This window comes from Oryzias latipes (genome assembly GCF_053564925.1).
Source record: "Oryzias latipes strain Hd-rR chromosome 1 unlocalized genomic scaffold, Olatipes_Hd-rR_3.1 chr1_Y".
In the NCBI taxonomy this organism is placed as follows: Eukaryota; Metazoa; Chordata; class Actinopteri; order Beloniformes; family Adrianichthyidae; genus Oryzias; species Oryzias latipes.
This window is the reverse complement of record NW_027616335.1, coordinates 5,493,720-5,518,638: the sequence shown is the minus strand read 5'-3', so window position 1 is coordinate 5,518,638 and position 24,919 is coordinate 5,493,720. Positions and strand designations below refer to the sequence as shown.

The 24,919-nt window shown below is 39.5% G+C and overlaps 3 long non-coding RNA genes and 1 pseudogene across 4 annotated transcripts in view; 1 reads left to right on the top strand and 3 right to left on the bottom strand.

Moving 5' to 3' along the window:
* Positions 1-834: 834 nt before the first annotated feature.
* LOC144990399 (uncharacterized) overlaps positions 835-24,919 on the bottom strand; it is a 108,448-nt gene continuing 84,363 nt past the window's right edge. Inside the window, exon 2 of the long non-coding RNA XR_013654398.1 lies at positions 835-1,236. This is a non-coding gene — a long non-coding RNA (uncharacterized LOC144990399). The remainder of the gene's footprint in view (positions 1,237-24,919) is intronic.
* Positions 1,638-3,614, top strand: LOC144990394 (uncharacterized). The gene is made up of 4 exons (XR_013654388.1): positions 1,638-2,189; positions 2,756-2,947; positions 3,077-3,173; positions 3,331-3,614. It is a non-coding gene; the product is annotated as an uncharacterized LOC144990394 (long non-coding RNA).
* LOC144990401 (uncharacterized) lies at positions 3,621-7,771 on the bottom strand. The gene is made up of 2 exons (XR_013654400.1): positions 4,445-7,771; positions 3,621-4,153 (listed from the first exon to the last, which is right to left on the bottom strand). It is a non-coding gene; the product is annotated as an uncharacterized LOC144990401 (long non-coding RNA).
* Positions 15,425-18,548, bottom strand: LOC144990388 (ATP-dependent RNA helicase DHX15-like; annotated as a pseudogene). Its single transcript, XR_013654375.1, has 6 exons — positions 18,284-18,548; positions 18,011-18,202; positions 16,691-16,817; positions 15,930-16,122; positions 15,708-15,834; positions 15,425-15,625 (listed from the first exon to the last, which is right to left on the bottom strand). The product of XR_013654375.1 is annotated as an ATP-dependent RNA helicase DHX15-like (transcript).

The window sequence follows — 24,919 nt, the reverse complement described above, 5'->3', positions numbered from 1 at the left end:
TTTCACATTCCACCATCCATTTTAGAAGAACATAAACACTCACCTGAGCACAGGTGTTAGCTCACCTTTGCACTAATAGTTTGCATGATTGAATGAATGAAAGATTTCACACTAGTTGGTTTAAAGGCATAGGTATGCGTTCGTGAACACTATCTGTTTTGTGTGCATGTTGACATGTGGACATTTCTGCGGCTAGCAGGTGTGTTGATAATATTTGAGTGTGTGTGAACAGGCCCCGCCCTTTTTGTACTACATTTGAACCGTACCGTAACGATAAACAACCAGTGAACCTGTCTGCTCTATGCTGCTTCATGGTCTTACCCCCCTTCCCCTCCTATTATCACCCTCCTACCCCCCCCTCTCTCTAACGTCCCTCTCTCTTGTTCCCCTCTTTCCTTTTCCGTCCGGTCCAACACCAAAGATTTTCAAACATGATTGAAATTAATAAAGTTTGGCCTCAATTACAAAAGGGGTTTATTCAGACATACCTTTGGTTTGTCTGAAGATGAATAACCCCTCTTGTTAGAATAAAATATGTCCAACACAAGAGGCCCTCAGCTCTCATCTGTTTGCCTAGCTGTTGGACAGGACAAGTAAGAAAAAAAAAAAAAAAAAAAAAAAAAAAAAAAAAAAAAAAAAAAAAAAAAAAAAAAAAAGAAGTTGGGACTTTTCAAAGTAAGAGCCTCATGTTGGCAGAGATGGGTTGGATTCTTTGATGGTCCAGTGCCTTTTGGATTCAGGATGAGTTCATGCAGATCTAGAAATCCCACCATGATGATCATCCTTGAAGAATTTCAAAATAAAAGACTTAAAAACACCACGATCACTTCTGGATAATAAATACATTTACTCTTTATTTTCTGTCAAATAATATCTATCAATAAATCCTTGATTCTAAATGATGGATCTAAAGTTGAAAAGAACTCAAAGTGCTAACTCAGCACAGATCAAAGGAGACACAGATGATTTCCTGGAATGAAGAAAACATCAAACATCATGATGTGATCTGGAACTGAGCTGTTCTTCAGAAGATTCTTCCAAACATGGAAACTGTTGCTGCAACACGTGAAGGTTTGTTTCTGTAGTGAGATCTGATGGAGCAGAACCAGACTTCTGTCAGCTGGAACTGTGCCTTCTTCCAGACCATGATATGTTGTTCAATAAAGTTTAATCCTAACCGTGACTGATTCATGAAATGGTTCCTTGAGCGGTGAGTTTTGCCAGCAGCAGGAATCCCTGAGAGTTAGGAGACAGTTTGTGGAGAGAGTTTGTAGATTTAGGAGAAACTAACGTTTCAAATTAACCCAAAGGGTCCTAAACCAAAATCACTGAGCACATCTCAATGTTCCACAAACAGTCATTTTCCACAGTGGACCGTCACCACACACTTTACAAGACAGTTTTTCACAACTTTTCTGACAAAAAATCCTTAAATTGTTCCATTCAAGGAAACATTGACTAATATTTGTATTGAGGCTGTTTTCCATCTGTGTTTTCAAACCTGCATCAAGAATTAGCTCATGTTTACTGATTCACTTTCTTTGGAAGTTTGGGTTCTTTGATGAACCACCAGAGGGTGACAGAGAACTGTTGATATAATGAACAGAACAGTAAATAAATCAACATTTAGCACAAAGTTAACTAAATTAGTTCACGTGCTAACCTTCTGATTCTGCTGGAAAAGCCTGCTGGTTAGCATCTTTCTAACTTGACTGAACTGAGGATTGGGGCTTCCAGCAAAGAACCAACCTGAGAGCAAATGAACATTCAAATCCTCCACAAGCTAAACCCCATCAGCGTTGGATTGCTGCTGACAGACAGACTTCATTGATGGCATCTTCCGTTCCGGACCTGACGTTTAGCACACCATAGCTGGATTCCAGAGCGCTTTATCAACCTTAAGCCCGTTTGGACTCTGGCGCTGGATGAATAGTTCCACGCGCTGGATGAATAGACCTTTTTCGCAAAAACCGGAAATACGTCATAAACGTGTAAACCTAGTTCTGGTTTGTGCTTTGCTGGCGGCGGAATGGCAGAGCCTAGAGTGTTTTCGAAGAGCCTGAGTTGTGTTCTGAAGTTCACCAGCGCCGATGTGATGAAGAGTGTGAAGATGCATTCGTCCACTAAAGGAAACAAATTGGACATGGGATATAAATTCGTCCACGAAGAGTTTATCCACCATTACCAAGGTAAGCTTCAGCTAGCTTTAGCCTTAGCCGCATCACCGGTAACTCTTTGTTTACGTCAACTGTAAATGGTAAACTGGTGTTATTAATTTGTAATATAAGGCATAACAAATCGCAGTGAATATGTTGTGTGTATGTTTAAGTGTAAAGGCATGAGATTAACATAACACCCAAAAATTTGGTGAAGCTGTAAATAAGAAATGTTAAGTTGCCCGTATGTGTGTTCATTCTTTTTGCTGCGGTTGCGGCACTTTCTTCACTTACTATTAGTATTATTTTTCTGAAACTAGGGTGACCACACGTCCTCTTTTCCTGGACATGTCCTTTTTTTTGATACTTATATAATAAAATAACATTGAACATATATGAAATGTAATCATATTTGCTTTATGTATGCAGTTCTGAACACCAATTACTCTCGATGAAATATCTCACAAACTCACTTCACTCCTCTTTTTTACTAACTCAAATCTGGTCACCCTACTGACAGTTATTTCATGTCATTCTGATCATTGATGTAGCAACATAAGTATGTCTTAATTTTAACCTATTTAATTTATTGTGTCTAGATATCACTGGATGCAGAAAGTGCCAACCTGAAAGCTTTCTCCTGCAGTTGTGTGGCTGCTAAAGGATTCTGCAATCACATAGTTGCCATCCTGTTCCAGACCGCACATTATTCACAGCTGGGTCTGCAGGCTGCTCCACCCACCCTGGCCTGCACGAGTGGCTTGCAAAGATGGCACAGACCAAAAGCACAGGTGGGTTTGTGATCAAATTGTCATTAGGATTTAAGAACGGATGTGTATCCATGAGAACTCTAAATTATTATAAAAACAACCCCAGTAGTGACTACAGACTTTAATTGCTTTCTGCCTTTTACTTATAAGGGAATCCATCCTGAACCGGTTAGTGAGCTGGTGGTGCAAAAGCCCAAAACAGTTGGCAGGGACGGTCTGAGGTCCACACTGTACAAAGCATATACAGGTGATTAATTTAACTTTTTGTTGCTTTGTGAGCAAGTTAAGTTGTTTTTTCTAATCTTATGACTAACCAAATTATGTTTACAGCAGATATAATGAATTAAATTTAAATGTAGTTATGCACTTATGTCTAACTTTTGTGTGTTGTTTCTTTTGTGTAGGACCACAGCCAGATCCATATCTGATGGCATCTGGAAGCAAATTATGCCAGGTGCAGCCCCAACCTCTCAAGGCTGTGTTGGATGGGTTTCTGAGATGGAATGAAAGAGAACTTGGATATATATTTTGGCAAATGCATACCTTAAATTACACTTATCTTGTCTTTAACAATCAGTTCAGCCTTATGTCTTACTGTTGATCTGTAATGTTGTTTTTTATTGTAAATCTTTGATGTTATTTGTGTTGTGATTAATCAGTTGTTACGCATACCAAAAAATTAAATGAGGCACAATTTTGACCAAAATTGTTTTATTTGTTCATCTAATTTTTGTGTGAAGTCAAAGTCACATTTCAACAGAAAAATATTAAGAATATAACAATTATATTTAATTAGATTTTAAGAATATGTGGGAACACTAAATTTTTCCATACTATTTGCACATTATTTACATACCAAACATTAATTCACTCTTCAAAACAAAAAAGTCCATGATAATTTGCCAAAACACGGCAGTTAAGCCAGATCTGATTCACACTAACCATCAGTGTGAGCGGCACGAGAGAGGCCCTGATGTGTAAGGACTTTATCCTACTGATCACTCTTTCCACTATAATTCTGAGGCGGGTGATGGCTTGGATTTGTTCATTTTCCTCCTTGCTGATGGAGCTGAAAGCTTAAAAGGTGGAATGATGATCTTAGATCCAATGTCAGTTAGGAGGTCTTCAATGAGGAACTCTTTGTCCGCCATGACATCGTCTCCTGGCTCCAGCAAAGGAACGTGGCTTCTAAGTCATGGATGTAATCCAAAGCCTCATCCAGAGCACCTGGAAAGATAAAGAAATAAAAAATCAGTCTTAACATATTTTTGTTACCTTTAAACACAACACAGTAATCATGTTTTGAAAAGTATGTTAAGTATTTAATTACAAATACATTTCATTTATTTTTGTTAATGACAAAATGCTCAAAATTAATTAAAAACATGTAATTAAAATAGGTGAGAGCATGTACAGCTTTTATTATAAACATTAATTTGTTCAGGTAGAAATGCATTTATCCAATAACGGTACACATAGTTGACTAACGTTAACTAAACACATTATGAACAACCTTACCTGCAGGTGGGTGTGTCACGTAGTCCTGATCCATTTCTGCCTTAGCTTAGCCACCATGTCGCTATCTTCACAGCATAGCTGCATAGCCTGATGGTTGAGGTTCTGTCATATACTGACTCCCTTCTCAAAGGAGCAGTAAAGTTTTTCCAAGGGAAAATACTCGGGGCAACACCACTCTTCAGTCGACGAACGACGCAGCCGCACCACAATCCGGAGCGAAGTTAGTAAGTGCCGGCAGCAGACGGTGCTACCTGTGTTTACATTAAAACTATGCCCTTCCTCTCTTCGGATCGCCTGTATCCATTTGGGTTTCAGGTTTGGATCCACTGGAAAATAATGAAATGAAAGGCCGGGCTGTTCTTGGTCGGAAGACGATCAGCCTGGAACACAACAGAGACTGCAACTCTTCGACTCTGCCATTCTTCATATGTGCCGCTGTGCTAACAGGAAGTTGTTTTACACGTCATTGATGTATTTCCGGTCGAAAAATGCTGAAGTGTAAAAAAGGTCTGTAGTGGCGTTTGGAGGAAGTGCGGCTGCGCAGTCCGTCACTGAACGCCGTCACTGCCTGGACCTCTTTCTGGGTCCTCGTGCCCTAAAGGTTACAGCTCCTGGTTACACAAGCAGAAAGTCCATTCTAGAAGCCACTCTGATGTCATCATCATCAAAGACAGCGTTCCCTAGCAACCATACCAAGACCACAGCAGCTGGGGAAACAGAGGGAAACACAACAAACCATCAACGGCGGTTAAACCAGTCAGACGTTTGTTCTGCAGCTCAGCAAAAATCTCTGGTTTAGTTTTTGGGGAGAAAAACAAAGGAAAACACACGGAGAAGGATTCTGCAAAGGAAATCCCAAGTTCTATTGGTAAGTCAGCGTCCTGGAAACATGCTTTGTTGGTTCTGAAGTGGCATGAATGCAAACTTAGATTGGTTTGTTTCCTTGGATTCTTCAGATTGATTCAAGCTGTAAATGTTGTCAGCATAAAGCAAGTTTGGACTAAACTAAAGCAGAAAGTGGCTTTGAAGATGGTCAGGAGAAATGAGGGCTTTTTTCAGGAATTCTTGGAAGAGGAGGACTTCTCCAAACAACCAGAATCTAGGAGGAGGTTTTTTCAGCATTGAGATCAGGATTTAGCATGAGCTTCAATCCCATTTTTGTTCAATCCAAATGTTTACCGTCATATTCAGGAGTTCAACTCTGAAAGCCACGATGACATCATAGACATTAAAGACCCTGTTACCTAGCAACAAAACACAACAAACTGTAGACTATTCAAACTGGACATTTTGGGGCAACAATTCTTTTCTAACTCAAGTTTGGTTAAAAAATCCGAATGATGGAAACAGATTGTGTAAAGGAAATGAGGATATATTGGTGAGTCACAGTCCTGGAATCATGAGTTGTGCTCTGATGAAGACGCCTGATCCAAATGTGGATTTTTGAAATGTTCTTAATGAGATTCAAACTGATTGAACCTTTGAATTAAAGGTGTCAACACATTTCTGCATTGGATTCATTCTGTTTCAGTGTCTAAGATTGGTTTTGTGGCAGAAACCAAGTTTTTGTTGAACAGTAGCGTTTGAAAAAGCAGGAAGTGGGTTTGAAGATGGTCAGGAGAACTTCTTTGAAGAGGATTTCTCTAAACAACCACAACCTTAGAGGAAGTTTTTTTGAGCTTTCATAGAATGCTTTTCAAATGACTCAACATTTTTCACAAGAAGCCAATGAGTTTTTCCAAATGCATGCTGAATATTCTTAGTTCTAGCTTGGAAAGCACTTTGTGGTTTTTCCCTGGAAAACCTGCTTTATTTTTTTTGGTCTCTTTATCTTCTTCTAAGTTCCAGCTTGGTGAGTGTGCTGGTAGCCATGGCAACCACTGTCCAGGTCAAAGGGAGGACCACGGCCAACCAGTCTCCAGGCTTTTGGATTGATTTGGATTTGATTAACATCTGTTTCCCACATTTTAATAGTAGAATTCAACACGGGACATGTAGTGGATTGTAAGAATAAGAAACAAAAATGACAACAACAAAATAATCCTCCTCCCCTTAAAACATGCATTTGACTATGAACACGTCTAAAACAAATCCAAGCAAAGACCAGCGCTGGGGCTCCTCTGAAGGTCCAGACACAGAGAGGCCCAGAGTGACCCCCATTTTCCTTTTTGGTCTCTCCAACTGCTTCACAACTATCGAGGTGGCGTCTTAGTTCTGGTGCTGGTGTGATGGATTTCCGTAGTTCGAGTTAAGTGTTTAATACGTCCTCTTTTTCCCTTTCCAAAGAATCCATCAGCTCCGCCATCTCACTTTCTCTGATGTCCAGCTTCAGCTGCTCTCTTGACCTGCGGGCCTGAGCCTTCCTTTTTTCGTATGAGGAAATTAGTTTTTTTTCCCTTTTTCTTGCCTCTTCCTTTTGCAGTTCAAGCATTTTTGGAGTTAGGGTCTTTTGTCGGGTTGAGCGTCGGACACCTTCCTTAAGTTTACTTTGTAAGCCATTTAGTATTTACTCCTTGCTTTGAATTTCATTTTCTAAATATTCTCTCTCAGTAGTCTCTGAGGTGTCTTCAAGAGCAAATTTGAGCTTTTCAATTTTGCAGTGCAGGTTATCTATTTGTTTCTGTAACTCAATTTGTAAATTGTGATTTTCTGTTTCCTCCATATTAAACTATACTAAGTAAAACGTTGTTTCAGTATTGCTCTTAGACTACCCAAATGGAAATAAGTAACTGTTTAGAATATAAGCAAATAACTTGAATGTAGCTCACAGTAAAATATATAGTTCAGTCAACATGAACTGCCTTTTTAAATCACAGACTTTGAACGTAAGTAAATCCCTTTTTTTAAAAAACAAAATCAATATACAATATAAACTGTTCACACATCAAACTGAACACCTTTTTTGAAATAAATTAAATCAGGGAATAAACAAAGTGATAACAGTCCTTTGCTCAAATGTAACCTTTAATGTTCTTTTAGTGAGACAAATGTTCTTTAAAGTGGATGTTGTTTCTTTCTTTAACCAGTTCTGATTGGAGCAGTCACTTTCCTTGCTGAAGCTTGACCTTTTCTTTCTCGAGTTGAATAAAATGTTCCATACCTTGACTGACTTTCACATCAAACTGTTAAGTCAGCTGAGAAATGATTGTCTTGTGGACATGGCCGGCCCTCCCTATACGCGAATTACGCAGCCGCGTAGGACCCCCGTCACCTGCAGGGCCCCGAAGTGGCAAAAAAAAAAAATGAAAAAAGACCCAAATCTGGCAACCCATTTCATAGCACATCCGTACCAACGTGCGCTCTGAATGTTGTGCAAAAGAAAGTTGCCTGCACTTTAATGATCACCTGAACCAATCTGGCAACCCAGATAATAACGTTAAGCCACTCTTCAACGATTGGTCAACATCACTGCATCTGAGCCTGGCACAGTGTGCATTTACGAGCGCATTTTGTTTCAATAAAGTTGGGGAAAAGGAAAAAACGAGCGAAATTTGTCCCTCTGATCAAAGTGACAAGAGAACATCATGCCACAGAGACTTTATCCATCAGGAGCTGAAAAAAGATGAAGAACTTCAACATCATCACAAGGTAAGTTTGGAGGATGTTGGGGCCGTAATGTTTACATTATCCAGTATTTCTGTGCAGCTGCGCAATTTACGTAAATACTAATCAAACCCAGGTGAAGTTTGCACAAACGACCCCTGTCGTAAATTTCCAATGGAAAACTCGAAAAATAATTCTGATACCCAAGTTTCCAAGATGAGGTCGGACATGACCTTCCAAAACGGCGAAGAGTAGAGAAGAGTAAACAATGACAACGGCGATGGCTGATAAATGTTTTAACTCACGTTATAATATTGTTGAATTGTTTTGCTAACACATAAGTGCGTTCTGCATTTTCTGGTTATGTCAGTATAAAAACTGCTGTTTATCTGTTATAGCAGGTCAGGTAGTCTGACTTTTTCAACAATGTGCCTTAAAATCTTGCATTGGCATGAAATATGGAGAATCAAAACTGCCAGATACAAATAGAAAATAAAGGTTCTAATTTATAAATGACAAACAAAAGAAATGTACTCATTTTCAAATTATGAACATACAAAATAATAGACAAAGAAGTGTATAAGTGCTTATATTTCCACTTATACTCAAATTATTGTTCACATTTATTATTTATAAATGGGTACATTTTTTCTTATTTGTATTTTGCAGTTTTGGTTTTACATAATGATGTTTTGCACAGTTCCGTCTCAGCCGACAGTTTCTTCTGCTCTCAAAAAGTATTAAAAAGTATTGGAGGTGGTGCAGCGTCCACATCCCAAGATGTTCCTGACTTCACTGAAGATGGAATCTCAGGTCATTTTAATAGCTTGTAAAGTAATTTAAAAAACAGTGTCTGCATTAGCCCTTTTTTTCATAATACGCAGCTGAAGAGTATGGAGTCCCAAGTTGTTCATAATTAAATAAATAAATATGACCTTGTGCAAATATACAATCAGACAATAAATCTCTCATTAATATATAAAAAGATCATGAAATTGTGAAAAACCTGCACACAGATTTTAAATGAGCCACTAAACTATTAGTAGTATTCTGCTATAGTTATTTTATTAGCTTTATCATTGCTTATTGTATAATAATAATCATTGTTTTTTTAGCTGCAGAAGAAACTCCTGTCACCACATCTTCGATTAAAAGAGAAAACGTTGATGCTGCTGCTGGTAAGTTCAAATCTACCCAATATGGAACCTAAATCAAACTTATTGTTTCATTATTACTTAAAAGAAAGTCATACATGTGCGCGCACACAAACAAAAGTGAAGGCACTTCTTTCCAACATTCTGCTTCTAGCATCACAGCAACTTTTCACTGTTTGCTTTTGTTGATGTTCTGTCTCTTATGTTCCAGAGGCTCCAAGAGAGGCGTGTATGGAAGAGGAGCTGACTGGATCCAAAATTCCACCAACCTCAAATCCAATTGATCCAACCACACTCTCTGATCCAGAAAGATCCAGAAAGAATGGATTTGGTGCAAGGTCCTTTTCAGACTGATAAAGACTCTGACTTTCCAAAATCCCCATCATTGAGCTGTTATTCTTTTTTTTGGATTGTTTTATCGTTATTTGATTTTTTATTAAGTTGCTGTTTTTAATAAGTTGGAGTTTTGTGAATGTCATTTTTTAAGTGCCTAATGTTACATTAAAATATATATATATATATATATATATATATTTTAATATACATACATATATATTTACTTTTGTCATTCATATTTTTTTTCTTTTCACTTTTAAAATTGATTTGGCATCACTTAATGTGCATCCAACATGCAAGCAATAAACGTATTCAATTCTTCAGCAGCAACAATAATACATTCACAAAATGTCTCATTTATATTACAACAACAGTTGCGTTTTGTTGGTGCTGCTGATCAGTTAGAGGGCCCACAAATTAAATTTCGCTTAGGGCCCCCGGAAGACCAGGGCCGGCCCTGCTTGTGGACCCGTAGAATGGTGCTGAGTTGCCTGATGAAGTGTATGATCTTCAACGCCAAACGATTAGCAGCACAGCCCCTTGCTTGTCCAAGTGACTCCGTGGTGCAGGGTGACCGTGGGATGATGTAGGTGTCAGCTCTTTCTGTAGCATTCCAGCCTGACATGATTCAGACAATGGACTCAATGATAGTAACTGATGGACTATGATGGGGGATTCCAACCCTTTTATTTACTCCAGAGTCACACCGTAAGAGCTGAAGAAAAGCAAAACAACAAACTCACAATAATTCCTTTTTGATATACAACCATTCTTTGCCTCATCTATTAGCGTTGGATTGTTAGATAAAGTCAAACAGAAATATATTTTGTTATTTAACACAAAACAAATTGAAAATAATCAGAAAACATTTACAGTAAACATAACCAAATATCACACCTGTTTGCCTTCCAGCTAGATGCCAAAAACAAATTACAGCTTTACACAGTTATCCGTCCGTGTTTTGTCTGTTTCCTTTGTTGCCGTAACGTCAGCTGTTAACCGTTTTTTTTTTTGGTTCTGTTAAACTGACACAGGGATTTCACAGAAGTAGGTGGGACCTTCACAATAAAAGTCTTCAAAACACATTAAAAATATTAACACTGTTTTTTATAATGTTCTTTCACATCTTCAACATACTTTTTTGGAAATTAAGGGCATCTTCAATCAAAGGAAATGTTAAACAATAATAAGAAAACAATAAAATGGGTCTTTTACACGCCTACCCCTGGGGGTACGTGGAGATACTGCAGGGGCTACGTGAAGCTTTTCAAAATATCTATCTAAATCAGTAGGCTCATCCTAATAATAAATCTTGAGACAAATTATTTTGTAAAAAGTTTGATAAAATATAAATATGTGTTCATGCACTGAATTTTATATTCAGTATTTAGTTTCAATATCCTTTGAAATAACCCCCCCCCCCCCCTCCACACACCAAGTTAGTTTGACCCACTGACGTCATGCACTCATCAGAGTTCTTCGGGAGAAAACTTTCTGATTTCAAGTCATCCAAAGCCACAATGTGAAAAGTCTCCAGTACATCAGCCAAAGCCCTGGAGGCTTCCTACGCGGTGTCTTTGCTTGTTGCTAAAGCCAAAAAAACGTTCACCATAGCGGAAGACCCACTGCTCCCCGCCGCCGTGGTATTGGCCGAAACTATGCTGGACAAAAAAAATCAGCGGATACATTAAAAACTGTGCCTCTGTCTAATGACACTGTTTGCCGCAGAATAGATATCATGGACACAGACATTATCGAACAAGTTGTGGGGAAACTTGGCGACTCATTTTCACTGCAGCTGGATGAATCCACAGATATGAGTGGACATGCGCAACTTGTTGCATTTGTAAGATATATTGACACGGACGACATCTGTGAACACATTGTATTCTGCAAAGAAATGGAGGGGCGAACAACCGGAGAGGACATTTTTAATGTCATGTTAACATGTTTATCAGCTGGAAATCCTGCAGCAGCGTCTGCACAGATGCGGCTGCATCAATGACGGGCAGCGCCAAAGGGCTCATAGCACGGATTAAAAAAGAAAATCCCCACATCAAGTGGGCCCACTGTGTGATACACAGGGAAGCGCTAGCGTCCAAGAAATGAGCCCTGTGTTGCACGATGTTTTGAACGACAGCATTAAAGTTATAAACTTTATCAAGGCAAGGCCACTTAATGCACATTTGTTCCGCAGCCTCTGTGAAAATACGGGAGCTGAACACACAGAACTGCTCCTGCATCCTGAAGTACGCTGGCTGTCCCGTGGATGAGTACTGAGCAGCAGTGGCGGTTCTACCCTGAATTACTCCCCGGGCGAGACCCTCCTCTGGCGCCCCCCCCCCCCCCCCTCCCCAATAGAGTCACTTTGTCCATTTATTGTAACTGAAAATACAGTGGGAAATATTTTATCAAACACAAATAAATAATCTAAAATAAATATTATAAACTACAAATCACACTAATAACACACTAGAATAAATGTAACTGAGGCACTAAGAACAGAAAACACTAACTAAACCTAACCTTTGTGGCCTTCCTGATGCAAGCTTGTCAATAACGTCATCATATGAAATCTGCTCCCCCCCTGAATGATTGATACTAACAACAGCAGGTTAGTGAGTTGCTCCTGAGACTTTGGTGACCTCAGGTATGACTTGATCAACTGGAGTTTTGAAAAGCTAACAGCAGCAGCAGCAGCAGCAGCAGCAGCAGCAGCTACAGCAGCAGCAGCAGCAGCAGCATGCTACCATCACAGCTTATTTAACATTATGAACTAATATACAACAATAAAACACAACACAAACTTTGTGTTACAGCAGAGCAGACAGACACACGAATCATAACTAATGTTACAAGTTAAGGCAGAGCAAACATTTAAGAATAAATATCTTAAAAATGACGTTATTTGCAATATTTGGGCCTACTTCAGTTTTGGTCATGATAGACCAAACAAGAGATTTTTCTTCTGCAACGTTGTTGTTGTTGTTGGGCAGGTAGCATTCGAATTTAGAAAACGTGCATCTAGCTATGCGATAATACCCTTTTCTTTGTCTCTTTTCTCCTCTTCTTCTCTTTTCTTTCTAAATTGGGCACCAATTTTGACCTTTTTTGTCCATATTTCAGATGTTTCTGCATTTAGCATAAATGTCCTGACATAGGTATCAAGTCTGTCGACTAAACCAACTGTCATCTAAGTGAAGAATTTTTTTTGTTTTTCCATTTTTTATTTGGGCATTTCACACCAAAATAACCAAAAAAGCATGATTTTTTTATACCTTTTTATACCCGCAGCGCCCCCCCCCCCCCCCCGTTCGTCAAACATTTCCAGAAGGAGCGCGTGCAGCTGCACCCAGGGGCGCTAATTCGCTACATGGCGGCGCAATTTTTATTTTTTCATCAAGCACTGAGCCGCGGCCCGCGACCGTTGCCCCCCTGGAAGAAGATCCAGCCAGATTTGCGCATGCGTTTTGCGCTCCGTGCTCACCTCTCAGCCTGCAACCTTCACCCCGCGCCCCCTCCCTTCTCCTTCTTCACCCCGCGCCCCCTCCCTTCTCCTTCTCACACACATTTGCGTCTACTTCTCAAAGACAGGAGGGAGCGCAGCTGCGGGGCGGGGGCGCCTCCAGGTTTCAGGCTGTTACAAACTCTGTGATATAAGTAAACCAATAGTGGTGCATAAAGTATTTTACAAGAGCTGAGCCGCTGGCGCCGCCCCTCCGTCATTTTTCCGCCCCGGGCGATCGCCCGTATGGCCCGTGCCTAAAACCGCTACTGCTGAGCAGGCTGTTTGATTTGCTAGCTGAAGTGCACACCTTCCTGACAGAGCACGGATCTCCCCATGCCACCATGCTTGAGAACACGGACTGGCTTGCTTTGCTATCTGGCAGATATATTCAGGACACTGAATGAACTGAACATGTCCCTGCAGGGCAAGGACACCAGCATCCTGAACCTGGATGACAAGGTGGGTGGTTCCCTGAAGAAAGCAGAGATGTGGAAAAGGCCATGTGATCAGGAGGATTTCACCTGCTTTCCTCAGTTGGATGTCTTTCTCTCAAATGAGGATGTGGCGACAGCTCCGGTGAAGTTAGTCATAGTGGGACATTTGGCTAACTTGATCAGTGGTTTTCACTCCTACTTTACTGTCATGGATGAGAAATCTGTGCAGCTGGATTGGCTGAGAAATCCATTTCTCTTGTCTGAAGCAAACAGAAGCAAGCTTCCTGTCACTCATCAGGAAAAACTGATGGAAGTAGCATCTGACCGTGGCCTGCAGATGAAGTTTGGTGCATCCACTCTCACACAGTTTTGGCTGTGTGTGAGGCAGGAGCACCCTGAGCTGGGACAGAAAGCTTTGGACCAGCTGCAACCGTTTGCATCCACATATTTATGTGAGGCCTCCTTCTCAGCAATGATGCTGATCAAAACAAAGCAAAGAAACAGACTGTGCCTGGAGAAGAGCTTGATCACTGCAGTTGCCTCCTTGCCACCAAGAATGACAAAGATCCTCAGTGAGGTGCAAGCTCATATTTCTCATTGAAATGTATTGAGTGCATTTTTTTCTTCCTGTTCATAAATCACTGCCTGTTACATGCTGTCCAATTCAAGTCAAATGTTCAATGCAAAGAGATTCACCTGCAACTTATTTTTTTCATCCTAACAGGGTTAACGTTAATTATTATTTGTGAGCAAATCTTTATTTATAAAGTTAATTTATTTTGTAAACTAAATATTAATTATTTATAATTAAGTTATAGATTTATTTCTGTCAACAGATTTTTTTTTATTCATGTACATTTTTTATTTTATATATTATTAGCAGCATTTTGCACATTTGAGTTTTGACTGGTTTTATGCCTTCTGGTGGTCAACTTCTTCTGTTTTTCTTTTTTGTTTGTACATGCAATATTTGCCATATGAATGTTTTTTTCAGGTTCACTGTTGTTTGGCTTGAATAAATCTGACTTTACAGCACTGTACCTCTTTTTTCTTCCAAAAATGTTTTGCCCGTGTCAGGGGGTACTTGACTAAAAATATATTTCTAAGGGGGTACATCACTGAAGAAAGTTTGAGAACCACTGCACTAGACAGTGCGCTGAACCTTTTTTCTTCAATGATTAGTGATCTTCACAGGTTTCCATGGATTACATGAAATCTTTCCGCCTTTATCCACCTTTGTCATGGCAGGGAGAACATATCAATGTAAGGGTGGGGTCATCTAAGATAGCACAAGGGTTATATGTGCTTTTTACATCCAAATGAATTCCAAATGACAGCAGGAACTAGCTGACATGCTGTAGGAATTAGGGCAAAAATTAATAGAATCAATAATTTCCAGAATTAATTTAAATGCGATTCACCAGAGCCTGGATTGATTGGATTCAATTTTGACACATTTAGTCATATTTGTATAGAAATACATTAATAATCTACATATGTTTTTCTATTGACCTAATACAGTTTACATCCTGTATAAATGTAAAACAATAATAAAACAATGAGATTACTAACTCCATATGGTGTTCCATGGTTTCTCAAATGGAGAAGCTCCAACAAAAATGTACAGATCATTAACAGATTACAATAATAAATGTTCTGCCTCTTCTGGATGTCTGTCCTGTTTCTGTTTAGCCACGGTAGATGGAGCTCGCGGTTTAGTATTATGATTTATTCCAGAAGATTGGACAAAAACTGTCCTTTAGACCACAAATATGGAGTCCTATACTGTTCATAATTAAATAAATAAATATTTAATTAAATAAATAAATATGACCTCATGCAAATACACAATCAACCAATAAATCTCTCAGAAATATATAAAACGATCATGAAATTGTAAAAAAAGCTGCACACTGATTTTAAATTAGCCATTTTATTATTCAATATATTTCATTTTGCTTTAAAAACCTGTTCATTATTTTAAAACAGCATTTTAAAATATTCATTTTAATCATGTGGAATATTATTATAATTCTTTTTTCAGAACCTCGGATTTCAAAATCAATATTTTCCAAAGTAGCTTTGTTTTTATTTCATGTTACTGTTTTTCACAATGGCTGATTTATTTAATGAAGAGCTTTTTCAGCAGACTTCACATTGTGGAAAGTTGCTCATATTGTAGTACCTGGGTGCAATCTTCACCAGCCTGCAAAAAAAGAGACAAAGACGTACGGTTAGAATCCAAACCACTTTTTTTTTACTTTGAATTTAGAAGCCTTCACACTGACCACTCTGGTTTGATGTCTGTGCACGTTCTGATGTAGTTCTTGGTCGTGAGGACAAACTCATTGTAGAGCACCCACTCTGGCTTGTGGTCACTGTGAGGTAATGTCCTGTGCGTTCCAAATGAGCCACCTGCAGAAGAAGCAGAAGAGCTCTAAACCTTTGCAGGGCAGGAGTAACACCAGCAGACGTACATGTCGGATGAAAGCAGCGTCAGCTCGTCTCACCTGCATGAAGAAGCCAGTGCAGAGAGCACGCCGGATGTTGATGTAGTAATCTCTGCTGGTGAACTCTGTGCTCCGCCTGGGCAGGTTAAAGCGGTCCATAATCCTCGACAGCTGCTGACGCACGTTGTCAGCAGACATCAGTGAGCGGTAGTTGACAAAGATGTCATGGCACCACTGGTTAGAAAATGTGTTTCTCCATTCATGCTGACTGGCTTAAAGTTGTAGTGATGAATAGAAAAACATGTTTTATTCAGTACAGCCAAACCTCTTAGTGTTTTTTGTCTATGTCAGGTGTGTCCAAACTCTATGCAGAGTTAGAATTTGAATAGTAAAGATATAAACATATCAGATTTTTGGTATAAAATCGACATATCCTACCTTAAATCTTAATATTGGACAACTGCCATCAAGTAAAGGAATCTGGATTATCAATTTCTACCCGTCACTTAAAATAATCGGCAAGCAAATTAGATAAAGATCAAATATTTTCATAGAACTGGGCACAGCGCTGCTGCCATCTGCTGGCCAAATGTGAAATAGCTTTCTTAGACTTGTGTCTCATCTTCCCATAGTAATGGTTTATCTTCTTCAATAACGTTTTATTGAAGGGGCTGCAGGTCAGAATAGATTCGATGACAGGCCAGACTGCAGACATACCTGGTTTACACAATATAAAGTTGTTAGATGATTGTGTGAACTAAGCGTAAGGAAAACAGATAAAAACAAAAGAAGACAGCCGCATGCAGAAGCTATTCTGACACTTACTTTGTTTGAAGGCATGGTAGACATTGAGCATCGTCAAGTGGTCTCCATCAATGTGAGCAAACCTCATCTTGGACTCGTCAGCTGCCTTCTTAGCCTCCGTAGGACGGACAAAGCACTGTGGGACTAAACAAGGTTGGTATGGGCCCCAACAAAGCCGCCCATACGGATGAGTCAAACGTTCACAGAAAAATGGAGCAAAGCCTATGATGCTAGGGCACTGGACACAGCGTTGGGACAGGGCAGGACCACACTATCAAAAGGGTAGAGGGGGAGCTGCGGTCTTTTCTCATGGTCATTTCCAACAGTAATGGATTTTAGTGCGGAGAGAGGGGAGTCATTAAGCACATCTGTAAAACAAGAGTTTTCACACAACTACAGTGTTAGGAACACCAGCAACGACTGAACTTTGCAAAACTTCAGGATCTGACTTTGGAATTCCATAAAGACTACAATTTTGACAGAAAATGTTAATCTCAAGGTACACAACACAATTGTAAACAACTAACAATATTGAAACTTATAGTTATTGTAAGTAAAGATTAATACTGGAACTTTGACATAAACCCAAGTGGTGCCTGCCCTATCCACATGTATAAATGATTAAAAAAATATCAACTTAGTCCACCCTTAATTAAAATAAAATTGAGAATAAATGTCTCAACATTTCTGCACCTAGAAAATAAATTCTCTAAATGTTTAAAAGTGAAAGGTAACAAGCTGGCCAAAAGGACAGGGTTTGTGTTTATTCTCAAAAACTAAATAAAGATTTTTATAAACGATTTGTTTCAAAACGTTAATCAGAACGTTAAGCTTTTTTTTCTTTTTTTATGTAATCAAGAAGGAACCGAAAAGTCATTTAAAATAGTGCTGCACTCATTTCTTTTTTTTCTTCTTTATACTTTATTTAACCCTCAATGGGGAAATTCTTTGCTGCATTTGACCCATCCCCTGGGGGAGTGGTGAGCTGCAACTGAACTGCGCTTGGGAGGCAGTAGCGTTACGGGCCTTGCCTAAGGACCCTCACTGAGTGATGTTAACTGCTCGTCATTGATATGGTAATTGCCCACAGTAACATTGTTTCTTCCCCTCCGGGAATTGAACCCTGGATTCCTGCATGGTAGCCACTCACCTTACCAACCAAGCTACTCAGCCACCTCATCCTGTTGAATGTACAGTCTTTGGCTGATTTAGTAGCCGAGATCATTTTTCATCAGAAAAGAAACCGTGTTGCAGACGTCTTTACTGGACACGTTATCAACCAGATCAGACGTGGCCTACAGCAGGCAAGAAGACGTCAGCCCAGTCCTGGGCATTACCTGACAGCATGGCGGTGATGGAAAGAATTTCGTTGGAGCAGTTAAACTCGCAGCTCGCAATGACCATCTTTGCTAGCTGAGGATCCAGTGGAAACTCCGCCATCATGGAGCCCAGCTCGGTGAGGTCTCCGTCATCGTTGAGAGCGGCCAGATAGTTCAGCAGTTCAAGAGCTCTCATGAGGGTCTCTGGAGCTGCAGGTGGAGGGAGACAGGTGGAGCATTTGGGTAGAGAAATGGAAGTTGGAACGGTCCAAATTCAGCAAAATGACTCACCTGGTGGATCCATGAAATTGGACCGAAGAATCTCGGGGTATGTGTTATCCTGGAGAAAAGAGAATAGAACTGAACATTTATTAATGACATTTTTATTATCAGAATACAGGTTGTTGCTCAGTTTGTAAATAAGGTTGTTGTCAAGGCAAAGTGTTAAAGCGTGTTTGCAAAATATGCTTCTAGAGATGGTTTGACCCTTTAACACTTGAGATGCAACACCTAAATAACACACATTCGTTTTGACATAACACAACTCCTCTACCGTTCACGCCATCGACGTTAATCAGCTGATTGTGACGTGGAGGTTTGCACCACAAATGTAAATGGATGCATAATTGGTGCAAAGCCGATGTTCTCCGTGACAAAATCAGTTGATGTATGTTGATTACAAAAGCTCTTCACTATTGTAAATTTTTACATATCAGTGCAAAACTGCTTTTCCCCGCTTCTGCTTGACTTGTGTTAATTGCGTAAACGTTTTGGAAGTCAAAAGTATGTAAACACTCTGGTATAAGAGGATTAAAATGATATGTTTTTCCTTAAGGTTTCCCATTTGTCCAGTTTGTATCCTTAGATCTGTAAAAACTGCTTTTTATAAACTAACTGAATTGGTCAAATGTACTAAAGTATGAATCAAAATGAACTATAAAGCCAAACAAAATTGAAAAAGGTTTGGATCTAAAAACATTTTTCAATTTACAGGAATTTTCTTTTAACCACTGCAAGGTGATTCATTTCTCTACATTTATTTATTACAAATGGTTTGTCCTTCAGTTTGCTGAGCATCTATGGGTTTGTGAAAGATGCAGTTTTACTTGTTAGAAGGATTTCTTAAATAGTCCAACAGTTTTCATTCATGTGAAGCCAGACCCAGAGACTGCTTCCAATACAAAGTATATTATTTCATGCTTTATTATAGAACTACGAAAGACAGTGGGACAGTTTTTTTTCATTCAAAGAGAAAATGGTTTTGATTTCTGCAGAAAAAGTCACTTGCCTGCATCTCAGTTTTGTAGGCTTTCTCCGTGTAGAGACGGAAGCATTTCCCTGGTCGTGTTCTGCCGGCGCGACCCGCCTTCTGCTGGGCAGAAGCTTTACTGATGGCTGTGACCAGCAAAGACTCCACTCTGATCTGAGGATTGTACACCTGACAGCAACTTCTGGCTCGTACAGGGCGGTCAATGAAAATATTGTCTGACCTTAAACCAGTGTGTGGCCTAAATCAGGTAGAGATGCACTGTTACAGGCACAGCCCTCTGCTTTGCTTTCATCCTGTTGTGTTTCACTTCAGTTAATTTCCTGATGATGTTCACCTGGGACTGCAGCTTCATCAGCTGTGACTGGCCGCCTGCTGGTCATGTGGTGCTCCTCTACCAGGAAGCCGGAGCCTATTAAAGCACACCTGGGAGCTGAGCCTGGCAGAGTCTGGTGAACTGTCTCTGGCTGACACTCACTGCGATCCTGACTCTCTTTTGGCTGCATGCTTCTGACTAAGCTGTTTTCCTCAGGTACGTGGTGGGAGGTTGTGATCAGGCAAGTTTGGGGCCCCATACATTTTCACACGCAGGCTGAACTTTGTTAGACACACCAGGTAAGGGGTTGGTGCCATTTCTTGTAATGTTTTGTATGTTTGTATTTAGACTAGTTAGGTAGTCTTTTGTTGTTCTTTTGATTTATGGGTTTGGTTGCAGAGTTAGGCCTGGTTTTGTTATATTGAGTTTATTTATTTGGCACAACCCAAACGTCACTTCCTCCCCCACAGGTAATTGTTTGCAGCAGCCTGAGTCTTTGAATATTATAAACCATATTTATATACATCATCCTTGACTACTTGTCTTATTTCATGGTTGTACTGTTGCGCCCTCCCCAGGGACGTAACATGCACTTTGACATCATCAGATATGACATCATTACAGTCTGATTAGACTGAATCAAATTGATGTCAAAATGAGTCACAACGATGTCATTAGACACATTACATGTAATCCAGTGTCAGAATTTGACAGAATGACATCATCAGATAATAGTTAAAAGTCTACATATAGACCTCTTGGAAATCAATGAAAACATTTTTTGATAGGTGCACGCGGAATCCCTCACACGAACAAAGAAAAAACATGGAGTCAACAAATGCACATCACTACAAAGACATACATGGCAATGTCCTGTTACATATATGTCGCAAAAATGAAGAAACACATTATACGACAAGACGAGTGGCACCTGGGGCAGCAGAGAAACTCAATGACACCAAGACAAAAAGAGACAGCGGTGTCATGAAAGGGGAAACGGGAAAGGCAAAAGAACCCTTTCAGCTAAACGAGTGGACCCATAGGGACCCGTATCAACTGCCTTCCGTTCAGTACGGAAATCCAGCCCGCACTTCCTATAACCATAGAAAGAGCTTGCCACCCAGCAAACCTGATCAGTGCCTTCAAAGTGATGTCCAGCACGAGCTCACACATCCTCAAACCAGCTCCACTGGCAAAGACCCAAAAGTCTCTGTAAAAGGAATGAGTCAGGACACGTCACCTCTGGTGTGTGTAGGGAAAAGAATGACTCTGGCGGACCCTGCTACAAAACCACCCAACCGGCTTTCTATCTTGGCATCCATGAAGCCGGCAGGGAACTTTAAAAAATTAGCCAAATAAATGTACAGTTTTTAGTTGTAGGCCAGTTAGTATAGTAACTTTAGACATTAGGATTAGAAAAGTTAAAAAAGGGAGAAAAAATATAGGGTCGGGGTTAGAGCATAAAAAGTAGGAAAGATTAAAATGAATGAAATCATGAAATTGGTTTCTGGACATATGCCATTATGTAAATAAGTCATTTTTGTATTGATTGTAGGTTTAGTTTTCAATGCAAAATAATGTGTGATCAAAAAGTAGAAAGGGGTAGAATTACAAAAAGAGGACTCTAGTTGCTGAAAGTTTTTCATTCTTTTTTTAAGTTTATTAGTATTATTTTAATAACTTGTCATGTCCAACAGCTGAGAACAAAATAGGAGCTGAATGCTTGAAAAATGTAAAAGCTTTGCAATATAACATCGGACATGGGTCTAGTTTGCAAAATCTGAGTTTGGAGTCACATTCTCAAATCCCTAGGGGAAGTTTGTTCTAGTGCGAGGCCTGCAAATGACCAAAATACAGCAAGAATGACACATTTACATCATTATAGCAGACTTCCTGTGCGACTGACAACTTGGTACCAGGAAACTTTTTTTGGTTTCCATGTGATGAAGAAGCCCTGTTAATATCAAGCTTGTACGTTCAAGCACAATGTGCTTGGGCCCTAATAACATACATTACAAATACAATAGGATCCTGAATTTACAATATATCCCATAGTATTTTTGGCAGAAAAAAACGTGAGATTACTTAAGGTTAAAATAATTACATATTTTTATGATCATGATAAATGCATTTGTACAACGAAATAACGCTGGAACACAGAAGAAGAGGCCAGACAAAGAGAGTGAAAGAGAGATCTTGATGCACACTCGCTTAATTAGGCAGAGAAATATTGCAGCCCACTAGGCTTTAAATAGAATAATGCAAATCAAATAAATGGGAATAGATACATATGAAATTGTTATTTTCTATAGTTTTGTTTAAACAAAATTTAAAATAAAAGCTTTAATTTTCTCTAATTTGGTCTGAAAATGGAAAAGTTAACAAAATAATCTAAGAGCAAGAACACAGAAATACAATAAATCTACATTAATAAAATAGATAAATTAATAAAGAATAACATTCTTTATTTTAATGATTTGCATTGGATCACACAAAAAACAACCTGCTTTAAGAAGCATTGAAACAAAATAAATAGGAACATTTTCAGGAACACGCTTTTGGAATAAATAAAAAAATCACACTATAAGCCCCTACACTCTAAAAAAATGCATCACCTCAACAAAATAAATTAACACAACCCTTTCCATTAGTCATTTAATGTTGGGTCAACTTCTAATGAAATTAAGTTCAACTAACAAGTTAAGTTAAGTTGAGAGAACTAGATTTCCTTTTACAGTCTAGAGCAGGGGTCGGGAACCTTTTTGGCCAAGAGAGCCATAAATGCCACATATTTTGAAATGTAATTTCGAAAGAGCCATACAATAATGTAGTGTCTCTTTCCCACACTGAGGCACGGAGACTTAACCTCTTTTAAGGTTCTTTATTCTGGTTACTGCAGACCGCAACAAACGCCGTTCAATTAATTCAGCAACTCCTGAATATCTCCCGCCGAGACGAGAGAGAGCGCTTCTCCCAACTTTATATTCACCTGCTCCCACTCCAGCCCTCCCATTTCCCTTATTCGGCCCATAGCTGAACCCCATTGGTCCAAACTACCTAACAACAGGCTGAGCGACAGAACTGAGGGCCAATCAGATCTCTGCTTAACGCGTTCAATGAACTCCAGAACTTTTAACGCTGCCCAACAGCCATCCAACTCAGTCCGCGACAATTTGTTTAAAACTAAATATACAAATGAATGTGTGCATTTGATTTAATTTCAACATTTTTAAAGTACAATAAGTCTGTGGATTATTTTTAATAACATTGTTATGCTGTTGCTAATAAATGATGAGTATTTCTTGTGGTAGTTTTGCTGATGGTCTAGTCTGGTTGATACGTGGTGAGTTTCTGCTTCATGCAGGCGTTGAGACTTTAAACGTCATCGTAGGTCTGAATGTTCTGTAGATGTGAGACAGACTGCTCACATGCAGACGGGGAGCCAAACATACACTCACACGCCGCAGTAAGTGACGGGCAGCGGGTTTTACACGTTTTTACAATCCCTGCGCGATTCACCTGCTGCCTGTCCCCACAACCCCTCACCCCCACCCTCTGCTTTCTTCCTCACACATCCAGTCCCCGCATCTGCGCGCTCTTTCTCAGAGACGGGAGCGCGTAGTTTTAGGCACGACAATTCACAGGTTTCCAGCTGGTACAAACTCTGTGAAATAATAGATAATAGTAACTGATAGCGCTGGCGCAGATTTCTCTCTCTAAGCACCGCTACTACTGCGCGCCTCTGGCATCGCATCGCGCCCGAGAAGGACTGGTCTAATGAAAAAAAAAAAACTATAATTAAAGATTTGTCTGCGAGCCACATGTGACCATCAAAAGAGCCATATATGGCTCGCGAGCCATAGGTTCCCGACCCCTGGTCTAGAGTATCTTATATTAGCACCAACATACAATTTAAAAGCATAAACATACCTTTTGAAGTTGACCACTCATTTAAATACATTGTTTCAACTAGTTTTATTAAATTTAACTGAAAGGATTTTTATGTTGTATTAAATTTATTATAATAATGATAAAATTAAGTTTTTAAGTTGACACCTCTAAAAAATGTAAGTTGCTTCAAATGGACTTCTTTCAACAGCTCTTGTTCAAGGCAATAATATAATAAATTGCCTTACAACATGAGTGCTTGGCAATGAAATCTTTCTTTCAGAGCAAAATATAAAATCCCCCCTAAAAAACAAAAACAAAAAAATGCTCTGACATGCTCAAAATTTTGAAATTCAACAGGGATATTTTGGTTTAAACAAAGTTATATACTTCATTGTTGAAACAGAGTATCAAATGATTTGCATGAGTTAAAACTCTGCGTATTAAAGAGACTTTAGATTTTTAAAATAAGCATTCCACACATTCCTGGATGTAAAGACTTTTTAAACACTTTTACTGAAAACAAATATTTGTGCAACATTTGGAGCTTCACAAGATCAACAGCATGGGTGCTTTTTCAACGGTAAATCATCTTTAGTATTAAAAGGAAATCCACAAATACATATTAAACATATTTTAACACAAAAGTGACAACTTCAAAACAAACCACTGGGTCTTGTGTTCAGAAGATACTGTTTTTGGACCTCAGCACTGGGCTTCTGTCAATCAAAGCCAAAGAACAACTTCAGAAATACTTCAAGAGTGCATCTAAGTTTCTTTGCAGAGCTCAGATTCTGAGCACCTCAGAGCAGCAACTGTTTATCTGGAACCCAGTTCTAGAAAATGTGGTATCAGCACAGCAGCCAACCTCTGCAGGTGAGCCAGATGCTCAGGTATGATGCTCAAAAGTAGAAATGTTCACGACCAACCTTTTTCTTTCTTCCTCTCGTGGCTTTTGAAACATCTGTTTATTCTTTCTGAGATGATCCCTGAAAATGGACATGATTAAATTGTCTTCTTACCGTCTGTTCCTTGCGAGCTACTGTCCTCCATGCTTTGCAGCTAACCCCGCTGCATTTATAACTGCTCACCTGGATCAGGTGAGCTCAGTCACGCAGAAACTGGGAACTCTCAATCCAGCTCATCAGCATTTGCTGAAGCAGGGTTAGCTGCAGAACAAGCAGGGCAGCAGCTCACAAGGAACAGGACTGGAGACGCCCGAGACTGATTACAGATCAACAACGCCCTCTGGTGTTTAGCTGATGCATAACAGTGGAGCTGTATCCCATCATGCATCACACATATCCCATACGTGGCATGTACCAACTAGCCTTCTGATGTAAAATGACTGCTATGGAGTATAATGCTTTTGTAGAGCTTTTTAAAATGTATAAATCTGATCTCTAAACATCATCCGTGTCTTCCATGCAATGTAATGAGACACACAGACAGAAAT